Source organism: Xiphophorus hellerii, chromosome 2 (assembly GCF_003331165.1).
Source record: "Xiphophorus hellerii strain 12219 chromosome 2, Xiphophorus_hellerii-4.1, whole genome shotgun sequence".
NCBI lineage: Eukaryota > Metazoa > Chordata > Actinopteri > Cyprinodontiformes > Poeciliidae > Xiphophorus > Xiphophorus hellerii.
Window position 1 is genome coordinate 20,085,803 of NC_045673.1, and position 24,859 is coordinate 20,110,661.

Sequence of the window (24,859 nt, forward strand, 5' to 3'; positions counted from 1 at the left end):
TTCAAAATAGCAAAACCTTTCTGTCACAGCATTATTACTGTTTGACATATTTTCAACGAGATGCAAGATAATCTCAGCAATTGGCTTGGTTAGTATTAAATGCAGGGTTTCCCCCAGAGGATTATAAGCCTGGCGGGCCACCAGGCTTTACTTGCCCCCCTGCCAGGCTAAGCATAGTTTGCTTATTTTAAATTGGGCTTTTCATACACCACTACCAGTAAAGACGGATTAAGCAAGGTTCATAGTTGTCACGTTGAACTGGGAATAAATTCTCATGCTCAGCATGTTAGAATTGTTGTAACACAAAAACACAGTGGGACGCTAACAGACTGCCCTAGTGCCCCTTACCACTGGACTTAGCAAGTTTTCTGGGGGAAACCCTGAAATGGTCATTTCCTTTTTAGAGACAGCCATGAGTTTCTTCTTTAACTCTCAGTATTCTTCATGGGCCAACCAGTGGCACCTTAGAAAATTCATAGGGGTAGATAGACCAGGCCAGAAAAAATGATATATGTCAACTCCTGGTTAAATAGATATAAATTTATCTGTTTATTTACTTACTGGGTTTCACATTTGCTATATGTCCCCTTCGGCACCTATTAGGTGACACTGGGGCCAGTGCATCTCAACCCAATCATCTTTCCACTGACTGATTTCTCTATGCAGACACAATAACCTCGTGGCTCATGTTGTTCCACACTAGATACCTAAAAGTTTAGAAAAGCTACACACTAAGTTCCTAGCTTAAATGCCATAAATGATATGCTAGAGAAAGTACAATGTGGCCCTAGTTATAGATTTGTTTAGTTTTTGTGTACCTCCGGCGATACCGTGGAACTTTTACTCAAGGTAAGTATGAAATGACAGTCTTACACCTTCCCATAGCTCTTTCTGAATGAATTTAGAAGCTTTTTAAAAACTCCAAATGGCTCATGTGGCCTTTGGCTGAACTTATTTATGTAAAATGCTGCATTGTGAGTCAGAGTTTCACTAACAGCAACACAAAAACAGACTGAATGCATCAATTTCTATAAGGTGGATGCCCAGAGTCAAAGCAGCGTTGTGAAGGACATTCTGAGCTTGTTTTTGTATCCCTAAGTGATGCAAGTAGCTGCTTAAAGGATATTGGGCAGCAACATAATGCACAATGACAAGGTGACTGTTACTGGCCCTCTGAAAATACCATCTCGTTATGAATGCACTCAACTCAATACTTGTGCAACTGGACTGCCCTTTCTTCGTTTCGCATTCCTCTCTTCTTCCAGGGACTTTCCCCAGTTTTGTTGGTTTCTCTGTCATCTTCACTGATCACCAGCTTGAGACGGCAGCACACTTGTATAATGTTGTTCATCACAGATTTTCTTCAGCGCCCGCAGAAGTTTCTGTTCCAGCGACTCAGAAATAAGTCTTGTCTTCTCAAATTGTCTCCTCGCTCGTCTCCGTCTTTCCACATTCTTCCTCTGATTCATCAGCATGAGAGACACGGGCAATATCTGACAGCCACTGCGGGTCATTGGACCGCTTCTCCACTGTTTGTGTGTATGCTGTGTTTCTGAGTGTGAGACGGAGGGAGAAGGAGGGAGCCTTGGGCTAGTGAGGAAGAAAACGAAGAGGAAAATACTCGGGGCAGCATTGTGTCACTGGTGGAAACTACCAGAATCAAAAAGACTGAGTGAGTCTAAAAGCTCCTTCAGAACACATTTAGGGTATCTACAATGAAGTAGTGAAGATGGCCTTATCTGCATGTTTAGATGAGAAGGTTATCAGTGTTTTTGTTTCCTCAGGATGGCTGGAGCTTGCTTCTGTCCTGTCCTGTTCTGTCCTAGTTTTAACCACATCCACCAACTCCCCTGCTGTGCTCAGTCAGATCGTCTTCCTTTAGTTCTCAGCAGCTATTCAAATGATTAATTTGAGCTGTGACTTATGTGATCCTCTCTAAATGTACACTAGTGGAATTTATGGAACATCATCTGTGAGCAAAGAGAACGTGTCCTTCATTATTTACAATTTGTTTGCAGTCTCAACTATTTTTCACTAATATGATGAATAATGGACAAACTGTCTCTCCCCAAAGTATGAACATTTGCAACTTTCTTCCTGTTTCCAAGCTGCCTTTTCTCAGTAAATTACTAGAACAAAGTTGTAGGAAACCAGCTGAGATCTACAAGGGTTGGCTCTGGAACCCTTAATTTTTATTTTTCACATTCTTCCACTAGCTGGCATTATTTTGTTCTTTTTTGATATTTCTTATCACATCTATGCAGAGGACATCTAGCCTTTTAAACCAAATTGCTAGATAACCTGCCCTTGTCCTTCTGTTTATCTTGGGTCAGTGGTTGGCTCTTCAGCTATTTTCTGATTTTAAGCTCAAACAAGATAAAGATTTTGATAACAGCTCCTGGTCACCTGCAGTCTAAAATCAATTAAGGCCCAGCAACTAAATCCAATGTAAAAATCTAGGAGTTACTTTAACTCCTCATTAGACCTTGACTTACACAGCAGATGTTTCTCATTCATGTTTAAAAAAAATAAAATAAAATAACACATTTCCAAAAAATATGACAACATACATGACTGAAAACTGAGGGTCTTTCAGTCTGTGGCTCCTAAACGGTGGAACGGTTTGCCTCAGATGTTTGTTTTGTTGACTCTGGAGGTTTATAAAAAAAAAATCAGCTGAAAGCCTTTTTGTTCTCCAAAACTGTAATATGGTGATTTTATTGTGCTTTTGTGTTGGTTTTAAGACTGTGTAGACCTTAACAGTGATTTATGTTGCTCAGCCTTATGTTATCTTGCAAATATGAAAGGTGTTTAATACATTTAATTTAATTTTATTGATAAATACATTTAACTGACTAACTCACTTATTACTTAAAACAATACAACATTATTCTTTTTTTTTTTATAAAAATGAACTCAAAATTGAGTTGTATGAGCTTCGCTTCAACTAACACAGGAAACATTATGTCCTATCTTGCCATGTTTATTGATGATGTGCAGCAATATGGTTTGGTTTGGCTATATATAACTATTTATTAATGTGTAAGCCAATTATCAACAAAAGTAGTAGTTTAGATCAAAATTACCAAATTGGGGCACAACCTGATTAGCAGAAAATAATAAGCAAATACTTTTCAGTCTCAGTGGAATATTCAAGGAATGTCTTGAGTCCATTGATGGTTCTGCGTCTGGTAACTATTTTTAAGTCTATGTTTGGCCACTTTTATGTTTGTCTTTGCGATTTGATAATAAACAACAACAACAAAAAAGCTACTTGGATTGTTAGAACCCATTTATGATAGTATCAGCAGCATCAATAAGGACTTTACTGCTGTTAGCAAGGCTATGATTTAGCATTTGGGAGTTATTTGGACTGATGTTTTATGCTAATTTTGAGGCTTAAAGTTGCAATTGCAAATTATTACTGGAAATAATCTTGTTGATCAAGGACTGTCCTGCATATTTTGTTAAGTAAAGTAGATATTAGAGGTATTATTAAAGTACACATAAAAGCCTAAAACCTGGGAACCTCGGGCAATTAGCCCGAGCTTCAAACATTTACAGCACTTAGCAAATCCATTAACTTGTCAATCTCACTTTAATGTAGTCTGAGTAATTGTAAAAAAGGATGTTAATGCTGAAGCTAAAGAGTAAGACAACCCTCTGGCTTTCAAGCAGTCTTGTAGTCAATAAATGTGCATATAATTATTTTCTGTATATATGCGGTCAGAAAGTATTTGATTGTAATTTTTATAAATGAGACTTGAGATTCATAAACATTCCTACGCCAAAATGACAAGGAAAGAAAACTGGATGGAAATATCCATCCAGCACATACACCTGTCATCCTCTATGTTTTCCTTTCTCCAGATGTAGAAATTACTTGAAAAATATTTTAGATGTTTTTAGACTTTGTGTGAAATCCTGGATTGTGTCCACCGTCTTGAAAACCCAACAGCAAAGAGGCTCTTCTCCTGGCTGCTGCTCTGTGAATTAAATCAACACAAAAAGGAATCTAATGAAAAAGAAAAGAGAGAAGAAGAGATTCTTAAGTCATTCTCTGTTGTTTGAGTCGAACCTGATTTGTTTGACACAATCTGAGCAAAAAAAAATAAAAAATCTTTCCAAACTTTGTTTAATGAGCTATTTCACACTTAGTTCTGTAGCTTGTTCTCTTACAAACCTGTGTATCTCAGTGTGTGTGTGTGTTTATGATCATTGGTGATAACTTTTCACCAAAGAAAAAAAAAACACAATTAGGTATTCAGCACTCATCCTACAGAGCTTTGTTTCCACGCTGCACTGCACAATGACAGGAGCTGTTCGAGGCGGCTGCAGTGATATTAAATCATTTAGATAATGTGTTGACCTGGGGGGAGCTCAGACACAGATAACCTCAGCAGTTACAATAGCAGGAGGAGAGGATGTGACTGGACAGTCAATACACACTGCTCTCACAGACATAGAGCATCACTACAGCTCCATAAGAATTCATATATTATTCATATTCGCTGCCGGATCACATTTAGCGCTCGTCTGTGAGGTGGAAAGGTCTCGGCTTGGACAGGTTAGTTTATTTAGGAGTGCCACAGGGCAGAGCCACCCTAGCTGATATTACAAAGTTTTAAGAGATTTGAGGTGTTCAGAAGCACTTGACTGAAAAAGATTGGTTAATCTCAAGTATACCAAGTTCTTCTGTAAGCACCACTTAACACTGTGTGTAACAAGATGTTTTGCTGCATAGGACAAAAAAAAACAAAAAACTGAATGGACTTTCTTTTCTGAGAAAGTTTGTGAAAGAGTAGGAAAATGCTGAGGAGGACAACAACAAAGCTCCCCTGTTTATCTGAGAAAATGAATTGATAGTAACGAAGCGACTTCTTGCACTGCCAGCCAGTTGAGACTTCCTGTTGCGAGCAGAGTGGCTCTGCCTCTCACTATGGATCAGTCCTCCCACTCTCACTTATTCACCACTATCAAGACTTTAGTTTTTCTTCTACTGACATTTACTCTCATCAGATAGAGAGTAAACGTTTTCATAAATGGTCCCACCTCTCATATACAGTATATCTCTCTCTATTAGTCCTGACAGAGTTGCAAGTAAGTGAAATACTGTCAGCTCCTGAGGTGCTTGCTGATTTTCAAATGCACTAAAAAAAAGTTGCTCAACATATATTACAAATGTTTAAATTGCTGCATGTATTCACATCAAAGCTGCAGCTTCTTCTTAACAGCAGAGCCTGTCGTGAATGCTCAGTTTAGCTAGCATGGCCACCGATAATGTCAGATGAACCGAAAAGTTTCCCTGTAGCAATGTGTGAGCAGTGCGTAAATGAGCATTATTGAAAGGCTATGATTGGTTGTTTCTGGCTGGGAGTGGTGCATTTCGTCAGTCAGCATTAGTAGGTCAGGGAGGAGCTTGATCTTTTTACTCACCGTCACGACAGTGACAGTTTTAACAGATATGTAAAAAAGCACTTTTTAAAAAATTTAATAAAAGTTACATTCTGCAACTTAAGCCCTCCCTTGCTGATATTACAGATGTAATTATTTTGGTGTGTCCCTACCAGTTTTGCACGTCTAGAAAATGTTTGGCTCCAGCTTACCCAGAATGAATAAATAATATAATTCATTAGCAATTTTAAAGTCTTGCCCCAGATTTAGGTATTCATGGAAAAACTGGAACAAATCCTGAAGACTCTGAACTCTAGCGTCACTTTAAAGACCTTCTAGTAAATTATCTCATATCTCTGACTCATCATCTGCACTCTGAGCCTAGAGTCACCCCACTGGGTCAGTCCTACTGCTTCTGTCGTAGTTATGCTTTGGCCTCAGCACTTTCTTTTCCATCCTTGACGTTATAAAATTCTTATGCTTAGATCTTCTAACTGCACTGCATGCTATGCTGGCCTGAAGCTCTCAAGAAGCTAAAAAGAGGAACATTTCTTCAAGGGAACAGTTTATTCACATAGATCTACCTTCCCTGCAAATTAATAACAATATGGTTTGCAACTCACCAGCTATGTTTGACTCACAAACACTGACTGGTATTTAGCGTTAAGAATTTTTTAATACCTGCTATTTAACCGCTTATCAAACTGTTTTCTATCTTGTCACGTGTGCTGGCATATTAAAAAACAGCAGCTGCAAAGATCTAACACTGAGTGCATGAAGCAGATTTTGAAGAATATTAAGTCCTGTCATGTCATGTCATGTCTTTCTGTGTCACTGTTGATGCGCTCCAGTCCTGAATAGTGCATGTGTACTGGCAACAAGGGTGGAATCAAGGGTTTCCTATATCTACAAATTAACTGAATTCAAAGGGAGACATTTTTAATGCTCTACAAATGCCCCAAAGTAGTCAGTAAATTATTTGCTGAACGTACAGTTACAATAAATAGCCCAGCTATACAACTTAACATCAAACAATAATTGCATTCAATCATATTTGTCAAATGTAATGAGGAACTTGAGAAATCAACAGTGAATAAAACACTTCAGACAGGAAACAATTTTAGATTTACTGTCTGCTTTGTGTATGTTGCAGACATCATAGATCATATAAATCCAAAGTCATATCAGAATAAATTACTGCCATTGACTATAAGTGGTACAATAACTGCCAAACTATCATTTAAATCAAGGCAGGATGAAAGTAATTTATCTAACTGCAGGAGCCATTCACTTGCCTCTTACATACGTATTAACTTTCATTCACTGCAATGTCTGTGAGTGGAAGGATTTTTATTTTTCCATAGCATTAAAACTGGGGATGCGCATTAGAGCAGGTTTATCCCAACCAGATTTATCTGCATGGAATGTGCTGCTTCTCTCAGATTGTCTCCTTCCGCAGCCCAAAAATATGAATTTTATGTTAACTGGACTCTCTTAATTGTCCTTAGATGTAAGCGTGTGCATTGATGGTTGTGGGTTTCCATTTTGGCCTTTTATTCACTGGGGTGCCCCACCTTTTGCCCAGTGGCCACTGGAGCCATCATCACCTCTGCGACCCTGGACTGATAAGTACATGTAGACAAGAGGGTGGATGGCTAATTGGCTAGATAGACCTATAAAAGTAAGTTGGAGCAAGAAATTCCTCCTTAATAAGCTGTGGTTTTGCACACCAATGAGCAACTTGAGGAAACCTAATTTTTTTCTTCTACTTCCTTAAAATCACAGTCATTTTGATGAAGAAAGTTGGCTCTCTCCCAAATAAAACTGCAGTATGAAAACACACTGAGCTACTTTCTCTTTTGCTCCTCGTCATCTGTCAGGTTTCAGACTCATGCGGCGTTATAGATTGGCTGACACTGACATCCTGCCACCCTCCTCCAGCTGACTTAATTAACAAGTGTACCTCTGATACCAAATGAAGTTCGGTACAGTATGTGGGTGTGGGTGTGCTCACTCAGAGACGTGATGTTAGAAGCCCTGTGATGCAACACATCAAGGCAAATGATGCAGCAGGACGCTCAAGCCTTCCACATGTGTAAACTCAAACCCTGGCTCTCAGTCCTAGCTGCCTTGACGGGCCTGTTGGTGTATTTATGACCCACACCTGGCAACATGAGCAGATCCTCAGCTGCTGCAGTCTAATGCTTTCTGTTATCAAGGTTGGATCAAAGAGAAAACTGTAATTGCCTTTACATTGGACAATTTGTCCAAACGGTTTAACTACAGGAAATATTTTTGCTTGGGTTTTACAAATAGTGTAAAATTGTTAGTGCTGTGTGTTGAACATGAAATAATATTTTAAAATTAAAGGAAAGATCACAGTCAATTCTCAAAGTTTGACCAACCAATGAACTTACAAAGTTCAAATAGGAGAGTCTGAAGCTGCATTAAATATTTTTTTTATTAAAAAGCACTATAGTATGCAATATGGTTTATATATACCGTATTTCCAATAAAATAATAGAATAAAGGTAAATGAAAGCAGTAATGAGGCAAATAGAAAACATATTCAAACAAATAGCATATTCATAACCGAAGAAATGTGCAATTGAGCTGGGTAACTTAAAACTTGTGCAAGATGTGTGTATTTATGCATAAGCAAAAATAGACTATAGCAAATATGGAAGATACTGTGAAAATATCAGAAGGGATTTTATTGGAACATTGTTTGAAAGTAACATTTTCAAATGTATTCATTATTTGAAATGAAGACTGTATAAGAAAATAAAATTTACAGCGTAATAGTTGTTGATGCTAATATTTTTTTTCTGCTCTTGTTTTGATTAAAAAGCAATATATATTATAACTGATTACAACTGAGTCCCAAGTTTCTTATGGGTTAAAGGTAATATAGTTTACAAACAATTAAGAGTAATATTAATTGTACTATTTGGTAATAGAACAGTCACTGTTAAGAGGATAAATCTGTGTTGTTTCATCCAGTAAACTCAGATTTTTCATTTGTTTGGGTGAAAATTATCACCATGATCTCCAAGTAACATTTCTTAAGCTTAGGTGGACCAAACAGCTTTTACTGAGTTTTTGTTGTAGTGACAAGAATATAATTGTACTGGTCTTTGCTCTGATTGCTGGAAGACTTAAAAATATAAACAAATGGAAATAACATTTTTAAAACCTTTAAATAGGATATTAGAGTGATTTTTGGATTGAACATATTTTAGCAGAGAAAATATATTTGCATGGCTTTTTCATCTATGTCTTTATAAATATGGCCCTGAAAATGGAACATTCTTAAGGGTTAAATGCTGTAAAGGACCTGAACCTTTCCCCTTCATCACAGAAGCAATTAGGACGGCGTAGCTCCTGACGTGAATGTTAAAAATGTTGGGTTAGGTTAAAGCCTCAAGGAAAATTGGGTGAAATGAGCTTAGGTCAAAACTATTTACTAACATTTGTCATTTCAGTCCAGTCATCAAATCTCTATTTAAGGGAGCAGGGACAATTTTCATAAACCTTTCGAACTGCTGACCTATAAACTAACCTCTTCCAAGATTTCCTGAACTCAGTACTGCTAGTTAAGCTCTACATGCCGACTCATGCTTGTAGCAGCAGCAGTTCCAAAACATCATAATTATGAAGGTGGTGCTAGCATTTACAATACTCTCTGTAAATTTTATATGTTATACAAACGCATAGATAAAGTGGTTGTACTGCAATTAGGTAGATAAATAAAATGCAGTGCTAGGTTTGTAAATTTAAAAAAAGAAAACATAATAAAGTTTAGTATAAATCAAAAAGTTAGCATCGTATAAATTAGGCTACTTACAATATTTGACAATACTCAGCACATGCTAATCTTTTTATTAAATTCCTTCCAAGAACATCAAACCTTCAACCCCACTGATTGTGAAGTGCAAGAGATGTATAAAAAAGGTAAAAACTATGGGATAATTTCTTATTTTTAAGCATACAGTTCTTTTGCAAAGTTGCATGCAAATGTTTGCTGCTGGTGTGTATGGGACAGACAGATTATGGTTTTGGGGGTAGTCTGGTTTTGAGCTGGGTTAGGGCTGGATTACGCCTGCCTGACTGGGCTGCTTTGTGCCTTCGGCTGAGAGTACAGCTGATGGGCAGGGGAATGCTGGGAGGAGATAGAGTTAAGAGCAGGGCCTCGTAGCTCGGTGTAAAAATTTGTGATTCAAAGCTGCTGCAGTCTTAGCAAGATTGCAGCACTGGTGTTACTGCTGCTGACAATACTCTGCATCAAGAGTTAATGCAGAAATGTCAAAGTGAGTCCATTAATGAATGTGATGTCAAAATCTTTTCATATTCCTTGAAGTTTTCCACATTTTTTCATATAAAACCACAAACTTTGAACTACTTTACTGAGATCTTGGGTGAGAGCAGAAGAACTATGTTGGTAAAATTAAAATATGTCCCAGTTTTGAAAAATGTTTCTTAATTATACTAACTTCTCTCCTCTGTACTGTTATCTGCTACTTTTAGCAGGCATTGGCGTTTGAGATTACAATGCGACAAAATGTGTAAATGTTCAAGCTGCGTAAATATTTCTGCACCTCACTGAAACAAACACTGAGGCGAAGGCAGTGATGCCATAAATCATGAGGGTGTTCTGTCAGGAAGAAACATTTACAGGGTTGCTAACATGCATTTTATTGAGACAGATTGTATCAAAGGATGCATGTATGTGTGGATAATTTTCATAATAACTAAGTAAAAAAGTGAAAGCAGGGATTCTATTTGATCTAAGACAGTTACATGATGAAGGCCTCGTCAGAGCAGAAGAGAAATTTCTTAAGGTGTTTTTGAGATTCCTCAGAAGCCTGTCAAACTTTGTAAAAACAATAACAAAAACAAGACTGTCTGAATGTACTGCACCTTCCCGGAAAGTATCAAGTGGCCTCTCGTCTGAAAATAGCATAACAGAATTGAAAATGTCACAGCACTTCCAAAGCAAAGACGAGAAGGTTTTGCCCGGATGTAGACAGAGCTCTCTGTCAGCCGGCCACACATAAATAAAGGGTAAAAATGAGCCTCAGCCTTGAGTCATGTAGTGTATAGGAGACATCTTTTTTCATTCTGCCTGCCATCTTATAGCCCCAGCCCTTGCAATCTTGCCATCTGTCAGCTGTGACCTACCGGTGGCATGAACGAGGCAGTGAGCCAAAGGCTGCAACTGGAAGGAGGCGAGCGAATGAAAGAAATGAGGTGAGCTGGAAATGGAGGAGGAAGAACGGAATAAGAGATGCAGGGATTAATGGACAATGAAAGCAAGTCAGAGGAAGCATGAAGCAAGAGGAGGAATGATCTGAGTACACACATAATCCCTTGACCAATAAAGCCTCTGCTCAACATCCCATCTGTTGACTGAAATGTTTTCATATTTATAAAAGTTTAACATGCTAATAGCTGCAGGCCCTTAACAGATTACTCAGACATTGCGAAAGATGGCTAAAAACAACAGGAAACAAATTAATAAACAACTGGAGAAGTATGACAGTTTAATCCTTATAGAAAAATTAGCAAAATACTGTTTGCATAAAGAGAAAAACCGATCAGACTTCAACCTGAGTTGATGTTGTGATTCTGACTTTCATCAATTTTTTCACATCTTTTAAGAGGAAGAAAATGGGTATAATTGTTTTTGACAGAGAAAGTAGTTATAAAACAAAAAAGAAAAATACTAATGATTATGCATCAAAGCATAATCTCTAAGTCTCAGCTCACCATTATTAAACTAAACAATAGCAATTCATGTTGCTGTTGAATGCTATAGATTAAAAATAGAATGAGTTCCTAGTTTTAATGCATTCAATAACTAGATAAAAAGAAGTCATATTTATTTGTTTATTGGTATTTTATCTATCTGTGATTGCAGTGGCCTACAGCTCTAACTGAGTTACAGGAATGGGTCTAAACTCCAGCAAATTGTTTTGAGATGGAAGGACAACCAAAGTGCCTAAACTAGTCACAAAGTTTAAAAAGCAGCTTTACCACATATGAAGGAAAAGAACATAAATTCTCCTGTCTATTACTCTTGTATTTAGCCAACAGAAATAAATTTGATACTCCTGACATAAAACAAGAAAGGTTTAGTCTGTTTTAGTGTGAAAGAACAAAGCAAAAAGAAAAACAATTGATGATTAGTGTGTGATGTATTGGTGCTTTCTTAGGACAGCATTGTGTTCGGCAAAGCAATCTGGCTGCGGATCTTGCATAAAGTCCTGCTTATAATAATATAATATTTATTCTCTTCAGGTTGTTTTATATAGCTATCATTGCTTTTTTTGCCAGAATTCAAAGAATCACTAAATGTTTGATGTATTATTGTAATTTTTCTAAAAATCTTGAGCTGTTGTGAGGCCCTTTCTAGAAAGTACCTTGCTATGGCTGTTCGAGACACAATCCATGACTAACACACAAGTGATGAATTTGATATGATGATGAGAAATGTAACAGACAGCTTGAGACAGACAGTCTCTCGCCTGAGATGTGACTTAACCACATTATCATGGTTAAATAGATTTGCAATGATATTTAAAAATCCAGAATGAAAAGCAATTTGCATTGGTTTATCATGGAAAACCTCTTCAGTTCTACAGTCAGGATACCTACGTCCTGAGACCCTGCATCCTCATATGAGGACATTACATTTTTGCTGTTCTGCACCATGATACTTAATTTGTAAGAATTTTGACCAATTGCCCTCATCTGGGGGCCCTGCCTGCACCACCTAGTGGTCTCATAATGAAATTACACTCATTTGAAAAAAACAACATGGCGGGGATGACAGCGAATGTCTTCTACGGCAGCTCCCGACAGAAACATGGACAAGGTAAAATCCTAATCAAATTTTATGATTGAAACTAGTTTATTTATGCACAATAATGTCTGTAGCTTCACGTGGCATGCTTATTTGATATATTTGAGTAATATTAGCAAGCTACAACGTCTGTAAACATGACGTACTTCTTTAAGGACATCAGGTCTACCTTCAGTGCAAAAACGTAAAATTTTTCCAAGAGCATTTGTGTTATTTCTAGTCAAAATGTCTAATTTCTAGTCAAAATAAGTCTTATTACACTTAAAATAAGACTCATCCTGTAAAAAGTAACTTGTTTTTAGACAATCACCACTTGTTTCAAGCGAACTTTCACTAAAAAATAAGTAGAATAATTTGCCAGTGGAGCAAGTTTTTATTTCCTATTACAAGGAAATAGATTGTGCATTTTTATCATTACATTATTGTTTGAGTTTGCTATGACACGTTCATAATGATGCTCATAAACGTTGCACTTTTCCATGCAAAGCCTTTCACATAGGCAAGCAGGAATACTTGAATTAATGACTGAGTTCGCTATGACATGTTCATAATGAAGTTCATAAAGTTTGCACTTTTCCATGCAAAAGCTGCACACTTTTATCTGCACTTTTATGTTTGTTGACAGTATAAAATAAAGTTTTGTACTTTGTTAACCAATGGTGTCTTCATTATGAAAGTCTGGACAGAAAGCAGAGTAAATGTACATACTGTGAAACACAGATGTAAATAATAACATTGATTGAATGGTCTTATCGTCACACAGATAGACCCAATGTCATCGTTATTTTAAGGGAACATTAGCAACCCTAAGTGAATATGTCCATTTGTTTTGTGTCTAAAAGTTTATGTGGGACTGTACCTTTAAGAACTGTGATGCTCTACACATAACTATTAGTCAGGGCTCTCCCAGGCATATCACAATGCAGCATGGTTTAAATGCCAAGGAGTAAAAACCAAGTTGTAAAACATCTTTTAAAAGTGCAGAGAGTTGAAAAAAACTTAATATGAAATCGCCTGTGGTTTCAAAGTTTAGGTCACAGTAACATTTAAAGACAAAGCTCCTCTCTGCTCGAATAGATGCCAAGGAGTGTGCACAGTCTGAGAGGTAAATGGGGGCCAGTCCAAATTATGCTTTAAAGACAAAAATGTCTGAAAATAATTTCATAACATACAAGGAATCAATGCAAAGAAGACAAAACAGATGTGATGTGTTTGTATGTGTGTATCTCTCTGGGGTCACGCTGGAGCATTTTAGATACCAGCTATTTAAAGCATGAATTATTTCAGGAGTCTATTCTACATAAAATGAATTCAGGAATCCTTTTCTCATAGCCTGGAAATGGTAGAAATCCTTGAAAAAGACCTTCAGCTGCAAATAGTTGGTTGAAACTGTACTTTTTGTTGGTCAGATTAAAATATATAATCAAAAATGGCACAAGTGTTGTTTTTGGAAACACACAGACAGATGTTCCAGGTTTTTGCCCACTTATACCAATCAGAGTTTCATGTTTAGCTAAATCACAAAGAATACAACGTGGTTACAACGGACTGCATGAAAGTGACATTGTCAGATAAGGCAGATCTCAGATATGGTTTCCAGGCAACACCAGAGAAGCTTCTCTACGCCTACATGCGAGGACACTGACCTTACCAATCCTGAAAGGCTCTGCATGGTTATTGAAACAGGAGTGTTTATCCCAAACTTCTATCCACCAAACAAGAGGAGCGTTTAATGAAGCCGGCAGTGGGCTCCTGCTGTGTTGTTGTTTGCCTGCTGTGATTGCTGCTCTCGCAAGAAATAAACGCAGCCCTGGAACTCGCATTCAGAGCAGTTTATCTCATTTGTCTATAAAACCGTTTTATGATTCTGACATTCAGGATGTTATATTGGATATCTACCTACTGCTGCTTCTCAGTTGTCACTTTTATACTGTCTGTTTTTTACACTTTGCTGATTTCATATTAAAGGTACTCTAATGCAACCGCTGTAAAATAGTCCCAGGAGTAGCATGCAGGGCGATATCACCGGCTACAACATGTCACGGCTCTTTCAAGTCTAGGTAAATCCACTGTCTGAGTTTTATTCCTAAAAGGTCCTCTGGGTCTTAGTTATTCATGAGGTCTAGCAGTTAAAATGTTCCCTTAGAAAAATTGACATTCTTTTATCATAGTTCTGACATCAGCTGTGATTAAAAGCTATGTAGCCACAAATATATGGCTACATATACACTTTATTTCCACAATAATCAGGCTGTTTAAATATATGTGTTTGTTCTTTTCAGGGGCTGTGTGTGACTTTATAGTGCTTCATATTTACCATCCAGACAAACTAAGGATTCATGATAGTTTAGATTTTTCTGAGAAAATATCTTAGCAGTAATATTTAATTTAGCCATAGCAGGCAGATATTATATTGCAATGAGTTTGAATAAATCCTCAGTTGATTTCATCTAACTAAAAATGTGTGCCACTTCAGCAGATATCTTTTAAACTTTCACAAAGACTCCTGTTTTGTCAACATTTTCCCAGCTGAATAACTTCCATGTTACAACATTAAGTTGCGTTGGTTGGGCCTGCTGGTTGCAACAATCTGCCTCACCAGCTGGTATCAAGTAAAAAAAATGCATTTTGAAGCAAGCTGTCATTTGTGCAACAAAATCAAATATGGTATTTAAAAATGAAAACAACTACAAACGTAACATCCTCTTGTGTTTACACCAAATTTCCTATTGGGTGAGAACGTATTGAATTCGAGCTGTTTTAAATTGCTAAAATGTAAATAGTTTCAAAGTGTATGAATACTTCAGGGATACTCTATAAAATTTGAAATCCTCATGTAGCCAGAACTACACTGGCTACATGATCCTTCCAATAAAATATTAGTAAAACAATATTTCTTATGGCCTAAAATGATCTATCTAGCATGAGATTTAGGCCTGTCACAATAACAAATTTTGCCAGACGATATATTGTCCCAAAACTTATTGCGATAAGCAATAATATTGTTGTTTTGAGACCATTTTAAAGTAATATAACAGTAATAATGGACAAACAATGCAAAAATATATTCTCAAGGAACAATAAACTTTAAATTCTGATGAACATTTAAACATTGAAACTGGAAGATATTTTAAATATCCAAAATAAATGTTTATTTATTTTGGATATTTTTGGATATTTTATTTGTTGTTTAAAACAACAGAAACAACAAACAAAATGAATTATGAAGACTGTTGACAAAATTGTCTTTCCAAAAATGGGATAGATGAGACCAAAGCAAAAGTCTGAAGACCAGTTTTGGTAGAAAGACAGAGAAAAAAGAAAAACGATAAATCAAGCAAATGAAAATTAGTGAGTTTGTTTTAGTTTATCATGCGATTAAATGATTTATTGTGTATTATGTCAGGACTAATGAGATTAAATTAAAAAGGTAAGATAGCAACAAAAATGTTGTTTGGTTAATTGTAAAACATGGGACTTTACTGCACAGATACAGAAAATGAAGAATGCTAACTGCAAGTAGCAGAATTAAAATACAGATTCTAGCCTTTTCAAGCTCAACAGAACCCCTAAGAGACATAATGTTCGGGATTAAAATCAAGGCATCAACTATCAGGTTATTTATGCCCATCTTTGAAAGTCTAATCTGAGCTTACTTTATTTCTGTTCTAAGATTTTAACACACAGACCTGAGATTGAAGGCAACATGAGAAAGTGTCGTCATAGGCATTACACCGGCAGCTGTTTGCACCAAATAAACCATTAGGCAATTCCTTTCGCTTCAGTCTCCTGGCACAAGTTGAGACTGCCAGCTAAAGGCTGACTTCACCAGCAGCTTACCTTTCATATGTTATTGTAAAGACTATAAAAGGAGCATACTTGAACTTGATATCCAGGTGGAATTGACTGTCCCCTGGAGAAAAGAGCTGTGTATGCAGAACTAATAGCAAGGAGAGATGCAGAAAGGCATGCAAAGTGTGGGCCTAACGGGGATAGCTACACACTCTTCAGCTGCCAATCCCTCTGTCAAGCCTTCTAGCTCTTTGGCATCACAGGACCACACAGGGAAGAAAGCCATCAGAAACATCACAGGGAAAAAATACCAGTACACAAGCCGTAGCCTGATCAAACAGGAACAGACCAAATGGGCATCATTTACTTTGATGGTATACCATCTGAAAATGGGAAAAACGTAGTTCAGACCAGAATAAAAGCCAAAACATATTGAGAGTTGTGTGAATGGTATCAAAGAGAATGAGAAAATGCTGCTGAGGGGTGAAAGAAATACTATCTAGGAAATTCAATGTGAACCTCTCTAAACAGCCTCAACTCCTATTACCTTCCAGACTGCCAGACAAACAGAGTCTGGAAGATAAGTTGAGATGCATGTGTAGGCTTTCACAGGACAAGGATAAGCACACAGCAGCCTCCTGTGTTTGAGTAGCCCCTCAGCATCCTCCCTCTCCAGCCTCCCTCTCAGTGGCATGACACCCTGACTTGGATTTCCAGACAAGCTCCAATTCTGTCAATCACCTTTAATGCCTTCAAGACAGCCCCTGTCTGCTGCATGTCTCATTGCATACACTCTTTACTCATTTACCTCAGTAGATTCTTATTTTCTTCCTCACACTGCCGACATCAAAATCGTCTTCCAGCCTTTTTGATATGTACAAAATGGACCGATTGTACTTCTCTCTCCTTCAGTCTGATTTAATTTGAAGATTATTTCACATCCAGGTTTTCCTGTTTCATTGTACTTTCTTTTATTGAATAAAGTTTGGCAGAGTTAAATCAACACAACATCAAGACAAAAAAGTTCTTTATTTCTAAAAGTGCATTTGTGCAATCTATCAACTGAAGCCAGACTCTCAACAGAATCAAGCCTGGAAGTTCATCTCAACTGTGAAGAAGGTAGCTATTATGGCTCATTAACCTCTTCTGCCCCTTTCACATAGAGCGGGGCAGTCCTGAAGTTATAGACGAGCAAGCCCAGTAGAGAGCAGCCTGGCCTGGGCAGATGGCAACCCACAACCCCCTGAGGTGAGAAGGAGAAATGGGAGGTGCTTTCAAAATAACTGAAACTAGTGAGATGTGTGGGGCTGATGGTTTAAAAAAAAAAACAATAGACAAAGAAAAGAGAAGCTACTTTTTTATTTTCACAATTAAAACTGGCAGGAAAAGTTTTATTGGTAAGATGAATGCTAGTTAAAAACAATACATCCGAAATGTTTGGTTAGCGATATTCCATCCGTAGATAGTAACAACGGTGGAGCAACCTTTCCATTTGTAGGACTAACATTGTTACTAATCAGCCTTTTGCATTTTTTCCAGTATTTAATTTGTGAGATACATATGGCATTCAAGCTTCAGCGAGCATTTTCTACTGAACATATAAATCCTTAAAAGATGCATGTATGCAGGATCAGGCTGTTGCACCAACATCTTTGTAGGGACCTGTTGTAATATGTGAATCTCTTATGGGTTTAAGCTAAACTTAATAGAAAAGTCATGCACTAGCCATGAAAACAAACTATGCTGCGTTGTTTCTGCACCCTGTACGTTGTGCGTGCGTGTATATGTAGGCGTGTGGGGGTGTGTGTGTGTGTGTGTGTGGTTAAACATTTGCCATTAGCTGTTCAGGGTATGCCTAGTGTGTGCACCTTTTAATCAAACTCAGATACTCAGGTATTTTTCCCACATTTTTGGCCTAAATATGAACCGGTGTAGAAAGCTTTTTCTTTTATCAACCAGAGTGTGAACAATGAAAAGCTAAAATAATGTGTGGAAAATAAACACACACCCTCAGGACTTTGTATACACATGTGTTGGGAGGTTTGGGCTATTATTTCCCAGACACAAACCACATTAGGTTTGTCTGCAATCACTTCCACCAAGCCTGTGATGCATTTGCAGTTAGATTAGTAAAGACAGGCAGTATATGGATGATGCTCTTTTATGCAGACTACATGTGTTTGAGATCCAGAAAGTAATTGGAGCATGTCTGTGTGTTTATTTTTGTGTCGAGAAGCTTTTACAACAACAGTAAGCCAGTGTTGCTTAGGCAAAGGTGCAGTACAATAAATCACTTTTGCTGTCTATGCTTCTTGACTTTATTTGCTGAAAGGACATCTCAGCTGCATCTTCTTTACTTCGGGTGAATGAAAATCAACATTTTCTGCTTCTGACACAACATCAGGGTTTGCCGAGATACTTTTGACCATTTGCTTCGCTGTGCTTGACACCATCTTCTTCTAAGTTTGCATTTCAGCAGCCCCTCAAAGTCTTGAGGAAAAAAAGTAGGAAATTATTCTACGACACAGTAACAGTGTTATTCAAGCAGCGATGACCTTGGTAACCTTACGTGTTGGGAGAGAGGCTGCATGCATGAAAAGCATTTCATTTCCACACTCCTGCATTTCAGGAGCCTCAATGTTGAAAATCAAGATAGATGGGTCATCGGCACACAGTGTTTGCACAAAAGCCTAGATGCGTTTATCAGAAATCTGACATGTCACAATGCATAAACAAAACTATTTGAAATGTGACAATAGAAATGACTTCTACCATGTGATGTAAAAGGCAGATGGTAGGTAATCTAGTAGCATTGTTTGGGTCTAATTTGCATTATTTCCATTTGCTTTAATGTTTCTGATTGCCAAATAACTCCACAGCAGTGTGTTGAAATAAAAACACTGCAGTAATGAGAACCGAGAAGCAGATACTGGGTCAGTATTTGCTTGCCTGCAGAGGGATTAAGATTACAAAAAAATAATCTGGTTGGCACAGATGGGTGAGGGGCCCAGTGCCCACACACAAACACATATTCATGACTTGTCAGCATTCAACAGAGGACAAAGTAAACTGTGACAACTCTTTTTGTAAATTCCCTCCCATACAAGTCCACAGTCCTGGTGCTAATAGGAACATGCAGTTTAAAAAAGTATGTACAGAATCACAGGTCAGGAAGAATAACAACGCAGGTGATCATGGCAAGGGATCTAGTTTTGGTAAGGACAACTTGTTAAAATTCAAACTGTTTTAGAACGGGGAAGGAAGAGAATATAAGGAGCTTTGAACATGGAATCGTTGTTGGTTACAGATGTGCTGAACTTGGCCTTTATTTTCATACATAATCATCTCTTGGGTTTACAGAGAATGGTCTGAAAAGAAAAAGGAGCGAGAGACGAATAAGCAGATTGAAAAGCAATAAAAGTGGTAGCTCAAACAACCACTTGTTACAAACAAGGTATACTGGATAGCATCTCTAAATGCACAACACAAAACCTTGAAGCAGACATGCTACAACAGCAGCAGTCCACACAAAGAGCTGCTCTGTCAGCTAAGAAAAAGAAACAGACTGCTATTCATACAGGCAAAAAAAAAATCCGACAATTACAGATTGAGAAATAGTCTGGTTTGGTGACTCATAATTTCTGACCCTTTTTGGTGGTTTAATGTTGTGGAATATATTCTCTTGAAACACTTTGAACTCTGAGCATCATTTAAGCATAATAGTCTACTTAAGGACCAACTTCACCCCTTTGAGCACATTGCACCCCTCTTCTGATGGCTGCTTCCTGCATGATACTGCAACCATGTCACAAAGCATGATTAACCCCCTCATCAGCAGAGGTCTTAATTATTTATTCCTATCGGGAATCCCCTCTATCTCTTTTAGCTAGTTATATGCTCGGACACACATAGTACAGAGTTCAAACAACTCGTAACGTTACTGTAGTTAGGGAGATAAAGCGTACATCTGTAGCAAGTTTTTCCCACGCTCTCTACAGAGAAGCAGTGGCGCATACTTGTGACATCACTAGCAATAGCTTAGGATGTTTTAAAGAGACACTACACAATTGCAGCTGTTACATATTCCACTAGCCTCCACAGTCACTCCATCTCAATCAAATGGAGCATGTTTGACATGTGGGAGAACTGGACACTTAACATTGTGATGCAACCATATCAATTAGGAGCAAACTTATTCTGACAAATTGTTGAATCAATGTCACAAAGAACTAAGCCAATTCTAAGGGGTATCCAGGAGTCCAACCCAGAGCTAGAGGTGTACCTAATAAAGAGGCCATGGAGTGCATATTGTCACCCAATGTTCATGGTGCCATGTTGATTCTGCTCCAAAGTTTAACATGGAATTGCTTTCTAGCAAACCGAGTGAGACAATTTGAGCCACTGCAGATATCATCAGAGACTAAAACTGTAAAAATTACATGCTAGGAAGTGCAATGTGACCTTTTCTTTATAAGGGTCCTGATTCACTCAGGAATAATATGCTGCTTGTTAAAAGTGCAACCCAGTTGTTTTTTTTACTATTCCCACCGCTCCTCTGCATCTTCCAGTCAAATCAATTCCCTGGTTCAATGTACTGGATTTTTTTTTACCATGAGATGAAACTGTTGCAGCAGATAATAACTGCTTCCTACCAAGTTATGAAAAAATGTGAAATTCAGTCCAACCAGCTACCTGAGCAATAAAAATAATGAGTCGTATTCGATTATTTCCTGAAACAGATTTGTAAAATGTCCAAACCCTTTCCAAAAATTTTTGGAACATCTACACAACATTAAGACTTAAAAACACATAAGTATTCATCTGTGGGAAGATCTCCAGCAGCAAACATCATCAATAAATGTCATTCATATTCCTTTTACAGCAGAAAATGTAATTTTCTTAGACAACAGAGTAACACTCACTCTCTCCCTCTAAAATGGCTGTGAACTGTCAGTCAGCGGAGTATGATGGAACAAGGAATGGAAACTTCCTCAACTTTTCTGTTTTTAAAAATAGATGAAAGTCAGTAGATGGAAAAACATGAACCGTCATGGCTGGTTACCCATTAGCTGACACCCATTTGTATTTCTTAGTATTTTTAAACAAAAGCTGCTAGGCATCCTACTACAGTACATTAGACTCAGTATCAAAATGGATATCCTTGCTAATTAAGTAGCTAACAATCAACAACATACTTTCGAGATACTGGTAAATTTATCTTGTGTTTTATTTCTGTATTTGTTTTCCTTCTATGACCTTTTCAGTCTATTCAACACTGTTTAAAAATTTAAAACCTGCTGGATTCCTGTCATTTCAGCAGACATGTACTTTATGATTCTTCCAATTTATCGGATTAAATATTTAATCGAATCTGAGCCAAGGTTTACCATCATAGTGTTCCTCAAAAGTGTATTGTATAGAAACTAACAAAACACCTCCATCTATTAAGAAAGTGCAGTTTTAAACTACATTTAGCAATCTGCAAGCAACATACAGTATCTGTAAAGCTACCAGAGCAGATAGACTGAATTACTAAGTGACCAGTTAAAATTGGCTTAATTTGTTACTCTATAATGAACAGAATGGTAAAATGGTATAATATTCTGAATAATAATGTCTTGAAAATTAAGATTTTAGCTGTTATTTAGTTATATTTGCTCTACATATTAACATAAAGGCAGAAAATATCATAGATAAAATTATACCGTAATAAATATTTTATTTTGCAGCAGTAGTAACAACTGTTGCTTTGCTACTTTAAATAAAAAGATACTTCACAATTTTTCTTTCACATTTTTGTGTTATTTCTATTAAAATTTGCTCAGGTTATTGTACCATAAAAATCTCCTACCAACCAATAGAAATCAGTAAAATATACACTAAATAGCATTTTCTGATTTTAAACTGATTTACAGTGGAACTCATGTTCCTTAGATCACTGTGTGTATTTATTGAGCAAAATAAAAATAGGCTTAAAAAATATGACTATCAAAAATATTCCTAATATCAGTAAATAATCTCAAGGCGGCAGTAATGACACTATTATGTTTTTTTCTGTTCTGTAAACAAAAACAATTTGGTCATGTAGTAGGTTCCAATCAAGGTTATTGTTCTGTCATACCAGCCCAAGCCAAATCACTTCACACTGAAAATAATCCTTTATATCTAATCTACTCACTTTCTGTCAGCTTGGTCGGGTGGGTAAATAGCTTATTCAACAATGTTCATCTGTGGACACAAATTTGTAAAATACTGAATCTTGTTAATCTTTGAGCACATTTCTTGTCCAAGAAATGCCTTCAAAATCCCTAAAATGTTTACATGAATAAACATCATGTTTATTCATGGCAATATTGTAGCAATATTTTTTCTTTACTCCAAAACCACTTGAATCTGGGACTGCCTGCACACAAGTCATGTTTTGTTCTGTACGTTTCTTTATAGCTCCAAACTATATTTTACTTTTCCTAGGGCTTCCATCGGGCTTCTACACAGACAAAAGAACATCTGTCAAATGTCAATAACAAATAAAATATGGATTATTATTTCTCCTCCTCTTGCAACACAATGTAGATATTGATTGAAGAGTATCAAAGGGTAACCTCAGGAACGATGAAACATAAAAGCACACAAAGACATGAGAGAAAGTCTTTTTCATTAGCCAGTGCTGTCGAGGGAGCTCAGTCTGTTTATTTTTTATTCATCGTCTTTCTGTTGTTGTGTTTCTCTCTTACATTCATCTCAACTTTGTTCTTTGAAAGCCATATATATATATATATATATATATATATATATATATATATATATATATATATATATATATATATATATATATATTATATAATAAATATATATTATTAGATATTGTTTTAGTTTATTAAGGGAAAAACAGCAACTATGAGAAAGATATTTGTCCCTCTTGTTAAATTATGTATTTTTTGAAAGCTAGTTTCAAGTTTACCAGGCAGGTCAGATTACGGCCTGAGCAAAAGAATCAAAGCAGCACCAGAACAGAACCTGACAACATGAGACTGTTACGATCCTGGAGTGTTTGAGCTTTGGGTTTCATTAGTGTTTTTATTGCTTCCTTGTTAATGATGTTTGTGTTCCTCATTACTGTTAACAAGTCTTGCCATATTTAGTTTCATTGATTTGCATTTAGTTTTCTAGCTACGTGTTCTGTTTTAATTCTTATATTTCTGTATTTATCTCTCGTAGATTTATTGCCAGGTTTTCCCCTTTGGTTCTAGATCATTTGAGTCCATATTCCCTTCTGTGTGACTCATTATTCATCTTTAGCACTACAGAAAAGTGGGAACCGTCATCCACGGTGGGGTCGAACATCCCCAGAAGTAGCAGACCTACAAAAAAGACCCAAACATTTGATTGGCTAACCTGCTCAGAACTGCAGTCACCTCTTCCATAGTTTTTTTTTTTTCCCTGTTAAGTGACTAAGTCTACAGTAATGTGGAGGAAAAAATAATAATTCATGATGCTGTGCAGAACAATAAAGCAAAAATAATTAACACAATTTACAACATGAGATAGATTTATTAATTTGATGCATGCATCTCCAGTTTTAATAAAAAGTGCACATTCATGAATATCCATTTTAAATATGACTTAATGACCAAATGATTGAATTGTGGAACTCGTGGCTTCCCATGCATGCTTCAGTCCAAATTGTTTTTTATTTTTGTCTACCGTTTGTGTGGCATGTTTAGATTTTACCTCTAAATGCTATGAGCCAAGCCTTCTTTTTTACAGTAGAGGCTCTACAGCAGTATCTTCATTTTGTTTACAGGCACTCACCTCCAAGCCTCCAGTTTAGGTAGAATAAAATAATTGTGCACAAGAAGTGTGCCAAGATTCCTCCAGAGTGATGTAAAAAGACTCATTGCCAGGTATATTAAAAGGATGATAGCAACCGCTGTCGCCAGGTGGCACAACCAGTTATTAGGTTGGAATAATTGTGTTTTTCACACTGGATTCAGCTTGTATTGCTTGCTTTCTTTTATAAATAAATCCAGCGTCTAAAAGCTGCTTTTTTTTTTAACTCAAGTTGTCTTTGTTTGATCGTAACTGTTGTTTGCAGATCTACAACATACACAAGCAAAGCAAAAACAGGGGAAAACTGTAAGGGGGAAAACACTTTTTCCCTGCACTGCATGTCTGCAGTCATTTTTCACTACTTCGTCTCACTTGTCACATCATCATCTCAAGCTCTATTAGATCTCTCCTCCTTGTCTCCAGTTTCCTCCACAGAATCTCCCCTTTCCTCTCATGTTTTACACAAAAAGATCTTCCCAGTCCAATGAAGGTTCGTTGTCTCACTTTCCTGTCAGAGACCATCTCCTCAGCAGATATTTGGAGGCTGAAATGCTGACAGCTGACATGCTGGATGTGATCGCAGGGACCCCTGCCGAGCCTATTCATGCCTCTGAGAATTCCAGCTTAGCACAAAAACACACACACATACACACTGTTGTCATCAGCTATGATCTTGCCTTATACCATACAATAAATAGATACAGCTGAGAACTCATGTATAGGTGGTGTATAGGAGATGATTCAAGCAGACAAAGTTTCAGCACATACGCATCATGTTTCTAGATTTAGACAAAGTTAAATGTGTTCAAAAGCCAAATCATATTTCACAGTTCCTGGAAAAGCAGACTTTAACTTCCTAAATCATTCTACAAATAAACCTCAAAATGGAAAAAATTTGCACTTGATGTTCCAGTCATCACATTATGTCACTAGAAAATGACAAATGTTTGGAAACTGACATTAGACATCTCACTAACT

General features: G+C 37.0%; 1 protein-coding gene and 1 long non-coding RNA gene across 3 annotated transcripts in view; both read right to left on the reverse strand.

The window, feature by feature from the left end:
- The window catches only part of LOC116709868 (polypeptide N-acetylgalactosaminyltransferase 18-like), a 138,472-nt gene that overhangs the window by 83,073 nt on the left and 30,540 nt on the right, over positions 1-24,859 (reverse strand). The window lies entirely within an intron of this gene.
- Positions 1,247-13,034, reverse strand: LOC116709869 (uncharacterized). Its single transcript, XR_004336990.1, has 3 exons — positions 12,052-13,034; positions 3,100-3,102; positions 1,247-1,258 (listed from the first exon to the last, which is right to left on the reverse strand). It is a non-coding gene; the product is annotated as an uncharacterized LOC116709869 (long non-coding RNA).